This window comes from Grus americana, chromosome 1, assembly GCF_028858705.1.
Source record: "Grus americana isolate bGruAme1 chromosome 1, bGruAme1.mat, whole genome shotgun sequence".
Lineage (NCBI taxonomy): Eukaryota > Metazoa > Chordata > Aves > Gruiformes > Gruidae > Grus > Grus americana.
The window spans coordinates 175,048,975-175,055,638 of NC_072852.1; positions in this window are offsets into that span (position 1 = coordinate 175,048,975).

Consider the following 6,664-nt stretch of genomic DNA (forward strand, 5'->3'; position numbering starts at 1 on the left):
TCCTCTGGGAGACAAACTCATCCTGGGACATGAGACATGTAAGATATAGTTAAATTGAAAAGGTCTGATTCTTTATATTTAAGGAAGAAGGATTAAAATTAGAAAAAAAATGCTGCTATAGGAAGGTAATTTTTTTAGTCCTTGGTACTGAGGAACTCCTATGTTATTCTCTTTTTTTTTATAGGAAGCTACAGCTAGCAATGAATAGGGAAATTCGTTCCTGAGGCCAAAAGCATGACTACCTTTTTTGAAGATCCCACTACAACAGCAATCTTCTTTTCCAGTCAGTCTCAGATGGGTCGAACAACACAGTTCTCTGGGAATATGAAAACCCGGGGGCTAAGGCTTGGGATGCTTGATCCTTACTGATGGGGATGAGCAGAAGGTTATGAGCAGTAAAAACCTGAACCAGATTTTTTAGTTCTGTCGCAAGTGCTTGTGTTTGATTTGTATTTTGCAAGGAAAAGCTATTGCATGAGCTTGCCCATGATGCTATGGCTAATAACCATTCAAAGCTATCCATAATTTGAGAAGGAAATAATACATGGTTTCTGTTGGTAGGATTAACATGTGATTGTTGGGTGCTATAGGTATGATTTCAGCTTGCTTCAACCATGCGGGAAAACAACTGATTTTACTGAAGATAGCATACCGAAGGCATGTCTTTCACGATGGCAATATTTCGCGATGGAAGCCAAGTGAACACTTTTCTCTGTCCCAGTTCCTACCTTAGGTTTACCACAATGTAACCATTCACTGTATGAATCTTGAGATAGAGCTGAACAGTCGACATACACACAAACTTTTAACTCTTCGCTCCCTCCCTGCATTTTGCTAAAGTTCTTTACTGGTATTCACTGGGATTCCTGATGGTGATTTTCAGAGCATTACACTTTGATTTTTAGACTACCATAATGAGTAGGAGGTTATGCAAGTGGTTACTTGTTCAATAGTACAGTGTCATCAGCAAACTCTGCTGCCTAGCAATCCACTTACTTCAAATTATTATAAAAATATATTAAACAACTTGATCGTAGTACTGACCCCTGAGACACTCCATTATTAATATATCTCTTCTTTGAGGTTATAACTATTTATTTCCTATCATTTAATCACTTTTTAATCCATGACAAGCCTTTGCCCCTTACTTCATTGTTATTTATTATCTTTAATATTCTTTTATGAGGGACCTTTTCTAAAGCTTTTTGAAATCCAAGTAAATTATGTCCACTGGGTCACGTTCATCTACTGTCTTATTAATATTTTCAGAACCTTCTAACACATTAGAGAGGCACAATTTTCTGTTACAGAAAGCTTGTTGGTTTTTCCCTTGCCATATATATGTTATGATTCTCCAAATGTTGCACTATTTTTTGTCTCTTTGATTTTCAGTCATTGTAACAAACTGTAATACTCAAGGCATGCCCTAAATCCTTTTTAAAAAATAAGAATCATGCTAATGACTTCCCAGTTCTCAGGAAGTGCTGTGATTGGTATGAGTATAGTGTGATTTGCTATTAAGCTACTCAGTCAGTCAAATAATTTGAGGGATGGCTCCAAAACTTTCTGTGAAGAAGAGTCAGTTCCAAAACAACTAATGTATTTTTTTTCTTAAAATAGCTTGGAAGAGGAGCTTTATCATCTTATTTCTTCAGTAGTGCTGAAATATATATAACTTCTTAGATAATTTAGCCAATTCCTGCACGTATTATCCTCAATTTTTTAGTAATAAATACAAAGAAATTCAATTTTTATATCCATTTCTTGTTTCTAATAGATGAAAATAGATGAAAAGGATGATTCTGAAAATCCTGCTTTTTAAAAATGAGGTCAGAGAACTCAGGAAACCTTTTCCACCTGGCACAATTTTAATACTTGATCCCTTCCAATGTTGCCATTGTGTGCTAAGGCTCTGTCTCCTATGAGAGAGGTAGAGAAAATTGTTCTAGACTGGTCACCTTAGCCTTTCCCCTTGTGGGGCCTTGGGTAAGAAAACATTGATCAAAGGGAGAAAGAAACAGTAGAGCTTATGATGGTTTGTTCACCTCGGCGAAGACTGACTGACTCTAGGTCCAGAGCAGCAAATAGGACTGAGCAGCAATATACAAACAGTTTATTTGCAGGTAGGTCAACTGAGAAACCAATGGGTAGGGATGTAATGATTCAAAAAGATGTTCTATCTCTCCAGATGGGGAACATGGAAAATGCAGAGTCCTTCCTCTCTCCTTTTTCCTGAATGTAGGGATCGGGGAGTGAGTTTGGGACAGAATGGCACAGAATTAAAGACAGTGCATGGCCAGCAGAAGTAAAATAAAAAATTTCCCTCTCCTTGGATGATGAAGACCTCGGTGTCCTTCCAGGCAGCTGCAGGTATTCTCAGTCTGCTTCAGAATCATGGACATGTAGACAAGGCACTGCAGGTAATTGGCAACTGGTGAAAAGTTCAAGGAGTGCTAGGTCTCAAATCACACCTAGAGTGTGAGGTCAGAGCAGGATGCAGGAGCTAGCTGGGGCAAGAAGCCAAAGTTTGTCCAACAATTGGTACAGCTTCTCCAGCCACTATTGTACTGGAGCTGTGTTAGAGAGCCAGCTAGAATATACAGATCGATCTATATAGAATATATGACCAATATTTGGGACTTGGGGCTTCTCAGCAATACTCTGTTGATAGCATTACTGCAACAGACTATGGGACTGGAGTTCTGACCAGGCTGCCTAAATTTGACGATGATGACATTTTTGGTTAGGCTGGAGTTTCTGGTCCTGGAATTATTAGATTTGCCAGGTTCAAATCTGATAGGGCTTTCAGGCACTGGGAGACAAGTAGACCTGAAGGACTATGCCCATCACATCCAGGAAGTCAGGTGTTAAGGAACAACTGTGGTGTCACTATAGCAAAAGTGGATGTGTCCAGTGAATCCAGGCCATGGAGTACTGCCCTGGTAACTAAGATCTGGACACTCAGATGATGGTGCAGTAGGATATGGATGGTCAGCATAAATGGCAAATTTTAGCAGAGATAGAAATGATTTTTCCTCAAAAAATTGCAGGAGGAATAGGTGAAAAAATATCCATCTGACAAGTAGGAATAGGTGAATCTCCTTGGGTTTTTTTCAGGTTAAAAAGATACCTGGTCATTGATGTTATTTCTTGGAAATAGTATGACCACTATTGAGGTCATATTCTTTATTTGATTTATCATTGGACTTAATATACTTAGTATAGTAGGCTTCCAGAGCTTGTATTCCTTTGTCAAAGTAACGTGGATGGACTTCTTCATAGCTTGCACAGCATTTGAATAACCATTCACACGTCCATCCTCCTCCTGGGATGGACTGTGTTGCAGGAAGCCGAGTTGGTTCATATGGCACATTGTTTCAGTGACTGTCTCTTATCAGAGAGTTTTTGAGATCAAGGTAAAAGATTGTGTTTTGGCTACTAGCTGAGTGCAATTCCTAAATTGCACAGTTTGCCTAAAACCTGTGGAACTAACAGGAAAAAAAACCCTAGAGCCATCTACTCAAGTCATGTTGCTAGCAGTGTGGTCTTTGCCACCTGAACAATGTCAAATCACTGAAGTCTGAAAAGATTAAAAAGGTGATGGACAGGAATTCAACAATGGATCCCTAAGAGGTGAAAATTATGATAGTAAGTTGGGTTTGTTGCCAGTGGAACAAGTCAGGTTCTGAAAAACATTTTTTAAAATTAGTCAGATTTTTTTGATGGAAAACTATGCAGCATCATTTGTTGAAAGCAACAAAAAAGTAAGTTTCCATTGAAACTGAAATCTCTTGGAATTTCACCTTCTTTTGGCTGATTTTCAACATGTGCTGCTATTTCAGTGCAGAAGCTTCTTATCAGTTTTACTGTTTTTATTACCTAATAAATCTCTAACGTAATTATACTTAATATAGTGTTGCCAAATATGCAGAAATCATGAGTAAGTCTTCCAGAATTCATAGGTTTGGGTTGTGGTTTTATAGGTGGGTTTGTTGGGGTTTTTTTAATAACCTGTTTGGGGTTCTCCTTGTGTGACTTCTATCTTCCATGCTTTTAGGAAATTGTCTAATTTTTTTCTGCTTAGGTATCAGGACTGGAAACATGATATTTTTAATGAAAGTTAATAGCCTCCTAATTAGTATAAATCTAGGAGCGAGGTCTTTAAGAAAAGCATCAAATATCATGAGGCTAATAATAAAATTGCAAGAGCTGGCAATATTGTATCCAAAAATGAATTAAGATTCCTTATTTTGCCAGAACAATAGTCATTTGTCTCCAATTTATCAGTAGCCTTTTAACTTTTACAGTTATGTCAGAGGTGTGGAAACATTTATTTTTATTTCTTACCTACAATTTACTTGTCTCTCTCTTAACGATGTTGTCTGGGTCTTCAGGCAAAGTATTACACATCAACTTGTCATTAAGTCACAGTTTTGAAATAGATCTCTTTCCTTTATCCTGTGTATCCACTGATAATTAAATAAGAATGCCAAAGTCCTTTCTTTCCAAACAAGATTTTTTTTTCCTTCTTCTCTTTATTTTTTCTTTGTTTATATTTTTGTTCTATCTTTCATTTTCTTTTCCTCTTTCCTTTTTATTCTTTTTTTTCCTGTTATTCATTCACTTTTCACAGTCGTTAATGTCCTCCTGCTTTGAGAACAGAAAAAAGAAACAGAGTAAAATATGTCTAAATTTTAGCTCAACTGTTAAGAAAGTTGTTGACACCTTTATTTACATGTCCAGGACAAATTGGTGTTCTGTTATGCTGGTTCATACAGGCTATATGAAAATGTCACAATTATTAGTAAAGAATGGGGTTTTTTCCCATATTGGTACCTGTCAAAACGTAAGGAGACCCTTACACCTAAGGTTTCAAAAATGCTCCTTTGTACTTTTTTATGCGTACAACTGACATGTGTGCCTCAGCAGAGCATTAATATTATTAGGTAAGCATCTGGGTGTACTTGAAAAGATTAAAGATTACCAGTTTCATAAGAGATTAAATACAGCCCCTCTATGCAGAGCTGATGCGATTTGTCTTCGCCAGGTGGGCAAAATGGTGTTTGGTTATGTCAGAAATCAGGGGATGGACCTGTCCTGGCCTTGCTCAGGGAAACAGAGAGGAATGGAGAAGACCGAGGAAAAAGGACAGTGATAGGGTGGAAGGACACAAAGGAGAAAAAGCGTGAGAGACCAAGCCCCGAAGAAAAACTGCTGCCATGGGGAGGATGGCAGAAGTGGAAGGCTGAGGTGGTGCCTGTGGGAGGACCCAACCCAACCGGCCCAGCAGCTGCTGGCAGCCACCCTGGTTTCTCCCCACCCTGTACCCACCCTGGCTTTAAGATGTAAATGCCTCACCATTTAAAAATGACAGCCAAGAGAGATAAAATTTCAACCTCTGTCATTGTGAACTTAGTATTTTTATAACCATGGACAGAAAACAGGCAAAAAAAAAAAAAAAATAGCATCCACTTAGTATCATGTGTTTTGTTTTTATTATTATTATTATTACTCTACCCTCCTATAGGAAAAACCTCATCCTCTCTACATTTTGGCAGCTCACTCAAACACTGAGGATTAGCAGGCAACTTTTGTGATCAGAAGGCTTAGATCTGCAGATATCCTTCAAACATGTAATAGTTTTCAGCCCTTTAAAGAACCTAAATTATTTTGTACTTCACTCGGAAGAAGTTACATTTGTTACCAGAAGACGACATAAAAAATCATAAGTAGCACTGCAAAAATATCTTGCATGCTGCATGTAGATCGGAACTGACTTCCTAAGGGCATTTTTCTTCCTATTGCTATTATTCTATATACATCCCTCAGAAGCAGTGTCAAAATTCAGTAGACCACTGAGGTGCATAACTACCAGTTGCTATCCATTTAAGAAGGAAAATCTGCTTAGGTGTTCGATATTAGAAGCCTAGATTATTGCTGCCTGGTTTTAATTCTGTATGTTTTTATAACACATAAGATTAATTACATTCTTAGTTTTAGTGCACACTGAAAAGACCATCATCCATTGTAACCACCAATACTTACTTCAAACACAAGACTGGGAATCTGCTTTGGACATCATCTATGGTCTCTGGCAAATCCTAGGAAGCCTCTGCTACACATTATTAGCTCATATTGAAAAGTACGTTGAAAATGGTTCACTACAGGACAATATGAAAAACTAAAAAACCCCACAAAAATACCCCTATTTGCAGTAGTAAAGTAAGTATGGCCTCCAAATTCTAAAATATTTTCTCTCCGATAGATTAAAATAGTTCTATGCTTCAGTGTTCTTATCTCTCACCTGTACAGCTGTGGTGGATCAAGCTGTCATGGATGGAGTGATGGAGATGCACTTCACTCACAAGAGAGAAGCAGCAATGTATTTTATTAATAACAAAGTGAGTTAACTAAGTTCAACAGTAAATGTGACAGTGGTTTAACAAGATTCAATAGCAAGGTACACTTGATACAAAACTGTCAGGACGACCCCCCCATTGAGTGATGAGGTTCAGAGAAGTCCCGCTTGCTTTCTAAACTCCTACTCAGAGGAGTCTAGGTGTGTCTGGATCCAATCCTAGTCCCAGACTTGGTCAAGAGTTTATATCTAAAGGATTACATGTGCACAATCAATCCTTTATATCACTTAGCTAAGATTTTCAAA